We start from the raw sequence: 14,788 nt of genomic DNA, 5'->3' as shown, positions 1-14,788 counted from the left end.
ATAAAACAATCCATATCATAAGGGTTATATGTGATGAAGGTGCCACAGTGGAGCAACTGTAAAGCGTTGGCCTCATAGTTCTGAGTACCTTGGTTCAATCCCGGCCCCACATCTGTGAAGTTTACATGTTCTCATTGTATCTGCGTGGATTTTCTCCAGGCCCTCCGGTTTCCTCCCAAAAACATGGAATGCGACTGTTGTCTGTCTCCATGTCCCCTGCGATTGGCTGGCAACCAATTCAGGATGTACCCGGACTTCTGGCCAAACATGTTGTCACTTCAAGTCCCGCAACTGCATCTGATCTTATTTGATCCATATAATCTAAAATATTGGGATAATTGTAATATATTCTATATATATTGTAATATTTTTAGAGGTTGATGTTCCCAAGAGTACAGATATCTGCATAAATCATGGTGAGTATTGTTTTGAGTTTTTGAGTTCATGCATGAGGCCTGCAAGCATGCGTCACTGGCCCACTGTTTCTATTATTTAAATGATGACACCAAATGAAGAACAGATTTTCCTGCATATTAAATAAGTGATTGAACATTATTTTTGGGTAACAGATATCCAACCCCAAAAAAAGTGCAAAGCTGGGGCACTATGGAAGATCATGCACAGACAGCTTCCTAGCTCCATAATCAGATAGTGACGAAATTATGTCACATTCTCCTCATTGATGAAGACATGCCCCAAAAATTTGAAGGTTATATGACACGTCACCACTGACAACAAATGGTGGAACTCTTCTCAGTGTGGGAAATTCTTTGTTATGCCAACCAAATGAAACATGAGGAGACAGACTGGAGAGAAACCATTTTCCTGAAGATCTACTAGTCAGTCCTGACTACATTAACGCGGAGAACGGTTCTGGTTCTGATACCTATGGTCATACAAAAGACTGCAGAAGCAACTTCTGGACAGAGGACAAATCCAATGTGGTCGGTGATAAGAAGGCGAAGTACTAATAGCAGCACGAAGAAGCCGGTAAGTTGTCATCAACATATCCAAAAAGTATAACATGACAATCGCCATTTTCTTGCATATATGCCTATGATATCATTGAAACTAAAGTCAAAGTACAATTTCGAAGTAGTCATGGGGGATCACCCATCAAGCTGATGCCCTGTGACTCAACCAGGATCAACTGGGTGGGGCTGTATGTGAAACTGGTGCGTCATGTTTTTTCCATATTTACTATATACAACAATCTGCACATTATTTATTTGTGTGCATCGAAAATATCAAGTTCCCTGTAATTATTCAGGTATCTGGCTTCACGAGTCGGGGGTCCTTGCGGCATCTCCAGATGGCATTGTCCTCTCCTCTGCCCCCCGATCAAGAGGGACGATGTTCTGGCAAAGATTAGAGGCCCAGCATCAAGTGCCTCAATTGATGGTGGTCAAGTGGCCATATTCAGTAGGACAGATGAAAATTGTGTTACCTTTTATGCCTTTTTGCCCAAAATGTATATTGATAATCATGTACAATAGGTGTCATGGTCCTACCAGTCCAGCCCTGGCTGTGCAGGTCCCAGGCGTTGATGAGGAGGTGCACACCTGCGCCTCATCGCTGATAATTTACCCCAGTATATATAGGAACCAGCGGACGGTTTGGCTTGGCCAGATCGTTGGCATCCATGCCTCATTCCCGCACTTCTGTATTCCTGATCCTGTACTGAACTTCGCCTGTCCTTCGACCAACCCTGTAAGCTTGACGCTCCTGATACTTCTGCTCGCTCTGACTGACTCTTGGGCATTCGACATTGGAATGAAGAAAGACCTTCCTCTAACTGCTTTCCTGTCTATTGAGTCGTGCATTTGGGTCCGCCCTAGCATTGTGGTTATGACAGAACGATCTGGCCGCAACATGGACCCAGCCAACTCAGAAGCCTTCCTCCACACATTGCAGATCCAAAGCAGACGCCTGGCCGAGCAGGAGACTGCTTTTCAGGTGACTAACCAGAGGTTTCATGAAATCTGTGCCCGATTAGAGCCATGGCTAGCTTCCCAGGCTTGCGCCCCAAACGCCAGGCCGACGATAGCCACCACGGTTCCTACCCCAGTCCAGGTCGCGTCGACTACCCTGCCAGTCGCGGAGCTTCAGCGGCTTGGAGCCACACCTCTCTCCCGGCCCGAACGCTTTTCCGGCGACTCAGGGAACGTCAAGCCCTTTCTCGCCCAGTGCGATCTTCACTTCGAGCTCCTGGCCACCACCTTCCTGACGGACCTCACACGAATCGCCTTCGTCCTATCCCACATGACAGGAAGAACAGAGGCGTGGGCGACGTCCTTTGTATGAACGATGATGCCGGTATTCCAGTATGCCTCGCTGGAACGCGAAGCAGCGACGACGTTGATCACGTTACGACAGGCACAGTGTTGTCTGGCCGATTACACCATTGAGTTTCGTATCAGAGCAGCCGAAATCCAATGGAATGAGGAGGCGCTTCTCGACGCCTTCTTCCAAGGGCTCTCACCGCAAATCCGCAGCCACCTCCTCGCTGTGGACCTGCCTACCTTCCTGGATTCCCTCATCGCCCTAGCTCTCAAGATCGACCAGAGGCTACTGATCCAGGGACAAGTGGATGTGCGCCTCGAAGGAGAGCAGAGCGCATCCGCCTTGCCGGTTTCCCTGCTGTCGATGCCCATACCCGCGACAGAGCCGATGCAGGTTGAGGGACTCGATGGTCCGGCCGAGGAACGACTGTGACGTCGGCGAGAGGGCCAATGCTTCGACTGCGGACGCCAGTGTCACTTAGTAGCCCACTGTCCGGTCAGACCCAAGCGCTCCGCCCTCAAGATCACGACTCCGGTGAGTGCGAGTTACACCGCAGCGGGATCGAGTCGAGCTCTGCTTCGAGTCCCCTTGAGCACCGGGGGGGGGGGGGGGGCGTACTTATTCCACCACACCCTTTATTGACTCGGGATCGGACACGAACCTGATTAACCCATGGGTAGTCGAGGCCTTGGGTGCTGTGACTTTTCAGATGCAGCAGTTCCGCAACGCGTTTGAGGCCAATGGTAAATTCCTCTGCCGAGTAACTCACCATATGCAATCTCCGAGGATGACATTTCAGGACGCTCACACCGAGAGAATAAGTTTCCATGTATTCAACTTGCGGAGCAGTGATGTCATCTTGGGTAGCCCCTGGCTTAAAAGACACAAACCACACATTGACTGGACTACTGGTCAAATCAGGGCATGGGGCGAAGAATGTAGTAAGGTATGTTTTGGGACTTAAGAAGAGAGGAGTTTACTGATCGCTGACAGGATTGATCAACTTACATGAATCGAAGTCCGTACCGGAGTTACCAGCAATGCCGTCCTGTTATCAGGACCTCAAGGAAGTGTTCTCAGAGGCAAAAGCCAAATCCCTTCCGCCACACTGTCCGTACGATTGTGCTATCGAGTTGTTGCCCGGCACCTCACCCCCTCAAGGGAGGCTCTTCTCATTAACAGGACCGGAACACCAAGCCATGAAGGAGTACGTGGAGGAGTCTCTAGTGGCAGGACTCATCCGACCATCATCATCATCACCGGCTGGAGCAGAATTCTTCTTTGTCAAGAAGAAGGACACCTCATTACGGCCCTGTATTGATTAGAGGTCGACTCAATGACATCACCATCAAGAACAGGTACCCTCTTCCCCTAATTGCCACCGCATTCAAACTGCTTCAAGTGGCCCGGATCTTCACCAAGTTGGATTTATGAAATGCGTACCATCTGGTACGCATCAGAGAAGGGGACGAGTGGAAGACGGCCTTTAAGACACCAAAAGGCCACTACGAGTACCTAGTGATGCCGTTTGGGATCACAAGTGCCATTTCTGGTTCTCACGGACCACAAGAACTTGGAGTACCTGAGGACCACCAAGAGACTGAATGCTCGCCAGGCAGGTGGGCACTCTTTTTCACCCGCTTTCGGTTCACTCTGTCCTTCCGTCTAGGCTCAAAGAATAGCAAACTTGACGCACTATCTCGGATCCATGAAGGGGAGTGAACAGAGCCCGTGAGTGTTCCGATACTTCCGGAGGTCTGTGTCCGGGTTCACCTGGGAGATCAAGACACGGGTAGAGGAGGCTTTGAGGAACTCTCTAGGTCCAGCTGAATGTCCTCCGGGCCGTCTGTTTGTGGTTCCTGCTCTACGGGGAGACGTCATTGGTTGGGCCCACACAAACAAGATCGTCTGCCACCCTGGCATGGTGAAGACCCGCTCAGTAGTGGAACAACGGTTTTGGTGGCCAAACCTGAGAAAGGACGTGAGGGAGTATGTTAAGGCGTGCCCAATCTGTATGGCCAATAAGACCTCTCACCTGCGACCTATGGGTGAGCTACGGCCACTACCAATTCCCTCCCATTCCTGGTCACACATTTCCCTAGATTTCGTTACCGGTCTACCCTCCTCCCAGGGAAATACAGTGGTTCTCTCAGTCATCGATCGGTTCTCTAAGATGGTCCATTTTGTTCCAGTTCCTAAGATTCCGTCCGCCAAGCAGATGGCACAGCAACTACTAGACAAAGTCATCCGCTAACATGACCTGTCAGTGGATGTAGTATCGGACAGAAGACCGCAATTTGTATCTCAATTCTGGAAGGAATTCTGCACCCTCATCGGGGCAAGGGTAAGCCTCACTTCAGGTCATCACCCGGAGTCCAATGGCCAAACAGAAAGAATAAACCAGGACCTGGCATCGCATGATCACAGCACTTGGAGCCAGCACCTCGGTTGGGTGGAGTATGCCCACAACTCCCTGCCTTCCACCTCCACAGGTATTGCTCCATTCGACTTTGTTCATGGTTACCCTTCCTCTCTGTTTCCATCTGTGGCCACCGACTCCGCGGTGCCATCTGCATTGGCAGTGGTGAGAAGCTGCAAGCGGACCTGGGAAATAGCCCGAAAGACACTAATACGCATGGGCATTTCCTACAAGTCCGTGGCGGACCTCAAGAGGAGAAGGGCACCAGCGTTCAAGGTGGGACAACACATATGGTTATCCACAAAGGACCTTCCGCTGCGGACGGAGTCACGCAAGCTAGCTCCCAGGTTCCTGAGTCCCTTTCCTATCACTAAGATCATTAACCCTTTCGCTGTTTCTTTGAAACTCCCCAGATCGATGAGGGTCCATCCCACGTTCCATGTAAGTCGCCTCTGACCAACTCGTCCATCGCTATTAGTCCCCCCACTCAAGCCTGCCCCCCCAAACTCCCCTCCCAGTATGATCGACAGAGGTCCGGTGTACTCGGTACGCCGACTTTTATCATCTCGTCGTAGAGGGCTTCAATACCTGGTGGATTGGGAGGGGTATGGCCTAAAGGAACGTTTTATCGTTGACCCTAGCCTCATCAGGGACTTCCATGCATCTCATTCTGAGGCTCCTGGCCCGTCTGGAGTCGGCCGTTAAGGGGGGGGTACTGTCATGGTCCTACCGGTCCAGCCCTGGCTGTGTAGGTCCCCTGCACAACTGCGTTGATTAGGAGGCGCGCACCTGCGCCTCATCGTTGATAATTTACCCCAGTATATATAGGACGCAGCGGATGGTCTGGCTTGGCCAGATCGTTGCCATCCATGCCTTGTTCCTGCACTTCCGCATTCCGGATCCTGAACCCCTGTGTACCGACCTTTGCCTGTCCTCCGACCAACCCCGTAACCTTGATGCTCCTGATACTTCTGCTCGCTCTGACTGACTCTCCGGCATTCGACATTGAATTTTTTAGATACAGAAAATCTGTTAACAGTGAACTTTGTTCGGGGGTGAAGGCCATATTTGACGGTTTGTGTTTCTTTCTTCTCACAAACACGGATTACTCCTAATAAAAACAAGTTCCGACAAAAAGATAGATGTTACAAACCTTTTCGGAGTGCAAATTATCCCCAATTATGCCAAACGTATCCGTTCACCAATGTTCAAAATGTTTTGTTTTTTGTCGCTTCTCTCATCAGACTTTATTTGCCAGCGGAAGTGCAAAATCTCGCTAATGATATTATGCTCCCATTTAGAAGATATTTTTCTGTGTTTCTGACAGAGGTAGTTTGTGTTTTTTGAGTGTACTTGGGTGTTAAAGTGAGCGCCAAATAGTGTGAATGTGAGTCAGTGAGTTGTGAATTTGTGAGAGAGAGAGAGAGAGAGAGAGAAAGACAAAAAAGTAAGAGAGAGAGCTAGCATTACGGAGGTTCCCATAGTGTAGTGGTTATCACATTTGCCTAACATGTGAAAGGTCCCCAGTTGGAGACCAGGTGGAAATAGGTTTTATTTTGTTGCTTGCTTGTATTTGGTTTGGTGGTCAAGTTGTAAAGTTTGAGTCGAGTGGAAGTCATCATAGTTTAGCAATGCACATGTGTACCACAAGGGACTGGTCCTTGTTTCAAAATTGAGTCCGAGCAAGGACTTAAAAAAAATATATGCATGTAAATCTGCCATGAACTTTGCCAAAAGGTGACGCTGACAAAAACCTTCACCTGCTCAGGAATTGAACCCCAGTGTCCTTCGTGGACATCATGAATACTAGTAAAGATGGTGACATGAAGCTTCATTAAAGGTCTACTGACATGCAAAACATAGTTCTTAGTATCCATCCATCCATTTTCTTTTACTGCTTATCACGGGGGAGCTGGAGCTTATCCCAGCTGTCAACAGGCAGGAGGCGAGGTACACCCAGAACTGGTTGCCAGCCAATTGCAGGGCATATAGAGACAAACAGCCGCACTCACAATCACACCTCGGGGCAATTTAGAGTGTCCAATTCTTGTTGCATGTTTTGGAATGTGGGAGGCAACTAGAGTGCACAGAGAAAATAGTTCTTAGTATGTTTTTAGTAAAAAAAAAAGTTAGGCAGAATGGACCCATCCATTTTTTCACCACATCAGCATGTTGTCGCATATGGATTTTTGCATCTCCCGCCATGAAAATCCTCTTGAGACATTTGTGTTGGAGAAGAACCAGGAAGTGACGTTTTTTGCAGACGCCCACTCTGGCGGGTTCGTGTGTTAATACCTGTTTTACCAACAGGAAAGTTGCTCTTTTTTTGTGCATGTTAGCCAAAATGCCGGGTAGTTGTATTGCTGGATTTTGCTCGAACACTCGGGAGGATGGTTTCACTCTTCACACTTTTCCAAAACACCTGGTACGTCGTGAAAAATGGATTGCACAGGTGCAAAGGATGAGAGCTTTGTGGGATCCAAATGACCTGTAGGTCTGTATAGAGTATTAAAAAATATAGTTATAGGGGACAATTTTGTCTCACAGTTTATAGCATATGTTACATGTGAATTTAGAATAAATCCCCTCGGTCAAACCGGCAAAATATAATAATGCACTTGTATTGCGTTTAAGATAATTTAACCACATACAATACAACATAACACAAAACAACAAAATAGAAGTACAAAGACAGTTTAGTAGCGTGTAACATAAGCTAACTAGTCACCAAACTCGAAAAACGTCTCTGAAAGCAGCAATAATAAAAAGTTTCGTCCGCATTCAACGACATAATCCTTTTCTCAGAATGTAACAAAAGATCTGCATCATAATAACTTCATAAAGTATGTAACTCAGGGGTCCTAAATATGTCGATGTGCGGGGGCCACCGTTGTTGTTGTCCGCTGGTGGCCCGGCGTTGTTGTAGTCCGCTGGGTGCCGGCGTTAGCCTCGACATGAAGGTGGATTGGCCGGGGAGGTGGTTTGGCTGAGTGCAGGGAGGAGCTCTCCCCCCTACTCCCCACTAGTGTCTGGGCACCCCTGAAGTAGTTACTTCGTCCGGCATGGGTCCTCCTGAGTACACTACATACACAAGACTTGTAAAAGAGTTGTAATTATAAGCCCATCATTTTGAATATTTCATCGGGTTCCTTGTCCATCTGTTGGGAAGTCTGTTATTAGTTAGAAGTGATCCGCATATCATCTAAATATGGCTCGAAACTGTAGGGTAATATTGCCCCATTCACTTCACTCGGTTGTGAGATGTTCTCTTCTTCAAAAAGAGATTTCTTGTCAGAAGGGGCGTCGGAAAAATCCGAAAATCTCTCTTGTACATCTCCCATAGCAGGTGGCACAGTGCCTTCTCAACGGTGACTGTCCCAGTGTGACATCTGCAAGTGACGTTGCAAGCCACTGGGATGTTGAGAGAGACTTAATAGAACAGTAAAACCCATCAGCATCCTGACACTTCTGCTGTAATTCTCCCCAAATAAAATTGTCCGTAGGACATTCATATTGTCATGGTAAAGTACAACGAGCGAAACAAAATGAAAATGTTTTGGGGATCTTAACAGGACATGCGATCCAACACGATGTCATAATTCTCACACTGACCAAGATGATAACAAGTAAAAAGTTGAGATGACCTGTCACACTTAAAACAAGATGGACATTTTCTTGAAGTGGGAAAACCTTTACTTGTAAGAGCAAATGACACGAGAAGACACATTGCAAAGAAACCCTTTCCCTGCTCAGTTTGTGGTCAAACATTCTCTCCTCAGGATAGTACATGACGTCACCCTTTTCACAGCGCCATATTGCTAGTCAAAAAGAGCTGCTCGATAGTGTGGGGGACATTGAACCAGAGCAGAATATTCACAGTGCCCGAGACTTGTTGTACTGTTGGTTGTTACATGTATGGTTGAGACATATTCAAAGAGATTATTCTTTAGAATACCAGCTGAAAAGACGAGAAAAGATCGATGGATTTCGGCAATTAAACGTGATAGATGGTGCCCAACCAAATACAACTGTGTAGCAATCACTTCATTTCAGATGGGAATTATTCCTCTCAATCTCAAATTCCCAAGAAATATTTATAATGCCAAGGTGGCTTATTTGAGAACAATGCATATTTTAAAAAAAAGTCTGTCGCAGAGGTTTACCGAGGTTAACGTGTGGCTGCAACATGTTTCCATGTACGGGGGCTGAAGCCTATCCTATCCTAGCCTATCACATCGATAGATTTAGCACGCCTGTCATACGTACACGGATCTTTTATGTTATGAGAGGCCGATTGCGTGGTCCACCCCAAACTATTACCCACGAAGCTCTCGTGGTCTGCACCCGTGCAATCCATTTCTCATGACGAACCGGTCCCTTGCAAACTTATGAAGGGTAAATCCATCCTTCAGAGTGTTCAAGCAATGCCCAGCAATGCAACGAACCGGCATTTTGGCCAACACGAAGGAACAACGAGCTACCTTCTCGGAGGTAAAACTAATAGAAACAAACAAGTCCACTTGAGGGTGGTCCTTCCATGTACATCACTTCCTGCTTCTTTTCGAAAACAAATCCCTCGAAAGGGTTTTCATGGCGGGAGTTACAAAAAGCTGTATACGTCAAAATCACGTTTTGTGGTGAAAAGCACATGGGTCCATGTCAGCTGCCGTTTTTTTCCATTAATAACGTACTTAAAATCATGCATTTCATGACAGTGGCCCTTTAAGTAGCTGTAACTGAGTAAATGTAGTTCATTAGTACCCACCTCTGTTCTTAAGCCACCATTTACCACTATATATGTCCTCAGCTCACCTAAAATAGAATTTTCGCAAAAGCATTCTTGTCTGTCATGCTATGACCTCCACTGTCCTCTTGTCAGGGGCGTTGCCAGGCCACCACCTCCTCACCTGCGCCTCATTGACTCTCATTAAGCAATGCATTTAAGCCTTCTGTGTCGTATTTTCAGTTATTGTGTTTGTGACTGCATCGTTATGTGTGAGAATGCAAGTGCAGCGGGGCCAGTCCACACACCCCGACTACACTGCGTTGTGTTCTGGTGCATAGAGGGAGACTGGACACAGAGGGACGCTGGACACAAAGGTTGCTGTCTGACTGGTATTTTATTCCTGCATCATATGAAATGAAATCAAGAGTGTGAGCTTCATGTCATCCAAAGGCCACCTCTCGCAGTCAGATTCATGGCCGACTTACATTATGCTCTGCAACCTCAGAATTTTATGAAAAATAAATGTATGAATACATTGTATATAAGATTAATAACAAATGAAAAGCCAGTGGTGAATGGACGGTATTAAAATAATACAACCAAATCACACGTGAAGGGATTAGCAGGAATAAACAAAATACAAAAAAACCCCATCAAACTAAAATACATATATTAAATAAAAAATATCAAAAATACATTTCTCACAGGAACACTTCCATGTTAGTCAGCAATACATTTTAAATATGAACTCTAATAATTGTAAACCTATAGCCCAACCAACTGTGCACATACCTGCATCATATGAAATGAAAGAGTGTGAGCTTCATGCCATCCAAAAGGTCACCTAGCACAAAGGTTTCAGGAGAGGTGGACGAGCACCTGCGCTGAGGCGCACCCCTCCAAAACTCACATACAGGAATAGACTGTTTTCAACTGACATCACACACCTTCCGATTTAGAACCCAAGCGCAACCTTGATTTGGTGAATTCACGTAAACACACGTAACTAACCAGGAATCGTTTAAGAAAGGCATATGAATGGGGGTGCACTGCTATGTTAGCAGTTGGTCAAACAGGCGTGAAGAGGCCTCTCTCTCTCTCGGTAACAAAAATGAAAATAATAATCTACACCTCTTTCGTTGGTATAATCAACATAATTTAATACAACGCTGACTATAATCACGTGGTACATATTTAAATTGCATTGTGCGGTAAACTAACCTTAGCAGTGTGGGGAGACAGGTTGCTTACAATGGATACCGCCGCTTGACAAACCCAGCCATTGATGAATTGGTTGTAGGCCTCCAGACCTTTGTAATTCTTTAGTTGGTCCATGGTATAAGCGCTTGTCGAGAAGAGATAGTGGACAATGTCTGGATAGGTTACCGACGGCCACAGTAGTGTGCTCCATTGGATTTCTCCAAGGCATATGGGTCAATATTGTCGATCAAAGCACACTTCTTGTCACGGTTTCTTGAAAAAACATCTAATAAGCACCGATAAAAGTCAAAAGTTTTTTTAGCCATCATGCGCCACTTTTAAGTCATACAAGCCTTTCTGTAACTCCAAAAGCATTCGAGTGAATGGGGCGTCAGTAAAGTGAACCCATCCAACACGGCCAGGAGCCCCGAATGTAGTCACGTTGTCAAAAACAGTCTATAGGAGGTACAGACCTTAATAATATTCCCCTATGCCAAACGTCAACTCCCACGCTCACCTCTCATCTTTGTGTAGCAGGCATTACAATTGATATATTCCCCAAACTACAAGGAATTTTTTTGGACAGACAGAACAATCACGGAAATGTTATCAATAAATTGCAAAGTATCATTCTCAGGTTTATAAATGAATCATCTGAGGTATTTACATTAGTTTTGTTTATCCAAATAGGCCTACTATACATTACAGCCATCATCCTTTTCTTCATAACATAATAATTTGCTTTTATTATTATATACTTTTCTTATATTATTTAACAGGAAACGTTTATTGTACACCAAAATCTAGTATTTTTTCAATGGTATAAGGTATATGAATGTGAACATAAAAATGTTCACAATATACGCATTCACTTGTGACAAACAATTCAGAATGCTATTATTTAGCAATGTAAATTTTCCAGAATTAAGTACTTCAATGATATCATCCATTTTAAGGACATAAAATATCCAAAATGTCACTACACATTTACAACCACAAACACAGTTAAGCGACATGTAATATTACATCATATAATGGAGCAGTAGCAACATTTTTTTATTGATAACATATATACACAATAAGAGACTGGTTGTACATATATACATACATGCTTATGTTAATTAAGTCATTAAAGACACAAACAAATTCACCTGAGATATTGATGCACACCAGTCAAAAATCTATACAGTATATGCATATGCCATTTCAGTACCAGTTTAGTACAACCATCCTGCTTTTTGTCCTAGTGGTGTTTAAATAGCACCGTTTTGTTCAACTGGTGGCTGACACTGTTGCCTGTAAGACAGATTGGTGAGATTTATTGTCTGGAATCTACAAACCTTGATGAAGTGTTCACAAATCAATTTGATCATTACATACATAACAGTGTGTGTCAATACTTTTTGTAGTTTCTATAAAATGGAGAGTCATTTCAGGAAACAAATCATTTGGAAGGTCAATCAACATTCTAGATACCAACATCTTCTCCCACTGTGCACCAACAACTTGATTGATGTTAACAGAAGACCTCAACACAATTTCAGTGTTTTACAATAGGAATAACACTTTCTGCTGGTACAACAAGTCCACCGCTATTTTTCAAATTCAGCAAGACTGATGTACATCCTGAGGCAGGCCTGATAAGTACTACTGAACATTCGCTGCAAGACATCTTTGTGACTGCACGCACTACTCAGCTACCAATATATTGTAAGATTCCCTCAACAAATGCACTCAGCCCAGGCTTGGTAAAACTATACAGTGAAGAAAATAAGTATTTGAACACCCTGCTATATTGGAAGTTATCCCACTTAGAAATCGCGCAGGGGTCTGAAATTTTCATAGTAGGTGCATGTCCACTCTGTACGGAGCCCCGAAATGGACAATGAAAAAAAAACAAAAAAAAAAACAACTTGTTTCTCATTGTATTGAGTAAGTTTTACTCATTAAGATACGTAAGTTACACATTGTAATGAGTATGTTTCTCATTGTAATGAGTGTCGATAAACGTGTCTTTCCTCAAAACAAGGAATATCCCTGACAGCGTCATCGATCAACTCAAAGAAGATAAGGTGAGTATAACTGTAAACTTATCACACGAATATAGCAGTATGTGCTTCATCTCTGCTTGCTAGGCTAAAATGATTGACATTTGTAACCCGCATCTTTCTTCTTACAGATCGATATTAACGTCATATGTGTTCTGACAGATGAAGAGTTAGGACAGTATTTCGTCAGATATGGGATATGCATTGAGAGCATTTTGTCGTCGGAGAAACCTGACAGACGAAAACCAGGGTGGAAGTGAGGCTGTTAAAGACATGTTTATGCAACGTATGAGAGAAAGGTTCGGGAACGAACTGAGAGCTACTACCGACCGCGGCACTATTAGAAAAAAAGGTGCCGTCAAAGTCACACACCATGTTGAAATGGGGTGGCTCCACTTTCAGAATAGCTCGTATCATCAAGTCAGAGCAAGAGGTGGAACACAGGACTTGTCCGTTGAAAAAACAGTGAGTATGGCGGAGCTGCTGGAGACAGGCAAAGACTTGTTTTTCCAAATGGACGTTTGCTCAAAGGACCATGTGAAGACTTTTACTTTGATATACGTGACTATAGTCATAATTTAGTGGCTCGTGATGTCACTGTCGGTCAGCTATACGAGCAAAGTAAACTAGCCATGCTGCGCATTCACACAACCTCCAAAACCAAAGTAATACAGCTCTCTGATTTATCCTCGGACTTTGAGCCCACAGATGATCCACCAATGGAGGTAAGGCAGCTTCTCTTACACGTTTTTTTTAATACAGTACATAGGGTATTGCACATATCAAAATAGTAAAGATACCATTTTAAGTTTGGCGTTTGGGGCAGGAATTACACTGATTTGAACCCCAGTCTACAGATCTGTGAGGCAGATGCTCTAACCTGTCGTTGACTGTCCCATCACCTATATTTGGGGGGAAAAGAGCAACAATGGGGAAGCATGACTATATAAATCTACAATGTGCTAATCTGCTAACAACTTTGTTTATTGTTGCCACTGCAGAGACAATCTTTGAGGAAATAATCTTACAGACATCAGCACAGCAGGACTAGAAACAACCAAGTGGCTCACTCAGAAAGCTTCTTTGCTCCAGATCCAGCACTCACTTGCTCAATGCAGGTAAACCACGGAATAGTCTGTATGGAACAGGCATTGGAATAATTCTTGCCAAATCGTTTAAACAATATTTTTTAAAATTCAAACAAAAATGTAATCAAAAGTTTCAGTTTCGTGTAGTAACAATTATGTTACATCTACATTACACATGAGCAAATTGGAGCCCATAATGTAAATTGGGGAAAAAAGAAAAAAAATGTGCTTGTTCTTGGAATAAACTTTCAGAGTTCATTGCAAAACTTCCATGGGATTGGATTTTGTGAGGAAACGTTTTTTTTCCCCATGTCACTTTACTTTGGATATGCTTTTCGCTGTTTTTGTTGTCATCAATAACGGAGAGGAGAGCAAATGAATCACTCAAGTTCAATGTCCGAGATGACCAACACAGAAGCCCTTCATCCTCTATCTTCTGTAGCTCTTGGACAGTCAGCAGGCATCCATGGTTATGAGGGAGGCCATTTAATGACTGTCAAATGAATATGGTGAACAATGGTTCTGTGACGTTTTCGATCCACCCCTTGTCATAGAAGCATCCCCTGACGATGATGTACAGTTTGGACCAATTACTGGTGGTGACGATGACCAAGATTCCACCTTTCCTTCCTGGAATCCATATGAGGTAAACAGGATGCAGGTATAGTAGGTGTAGAATGAAGTTATAACATTGCTAAAAAAACAAAAAACAATAAAAACCCAACACGGCAAAGAAATGTATTGCCTATAGTGCTGTGAAAAAAATATTGGTCCTCTTCTCAAACCCTCATACTTTTTAAGAGAAGCATTTTCCCCATATATTAATCAAATATAACCAAAGTGAATTTTAATTGCTATTTTAAATGCTGGTTTTGTTTATTCGAAGAAAAAAAAATCTTAAAAATTACTTGGACCTATATGACAAAGTAATGCCCCGTAAACCTAATAACTAGTTGGGCCACCCTCAGCAGCAACAACTGAAATCAAGCATTTTCTATAACTGTTGAGTATTTACATCACTGTG

The sequence above is a fragment of the Syngnathoides biaculeatus genome, chromosome 20 (assembly GCF_019802595.1).
Source record: "Syngnathoides biaculeatus isolate LvHL_M chromosome 20, ASM1980259v1, whole genome shotgun sequence".
NCBI classification, from domain to species: domain Eukaryota; kingdom Metazoa; phylum Chordata; class Actinopteri; order Syngnathiformes; family Syngnathidae; genus Syngnathoides; species Syngnathoides biaculeatus.
Note: the sequence above shows the minus strand (reverse complement) of the source record.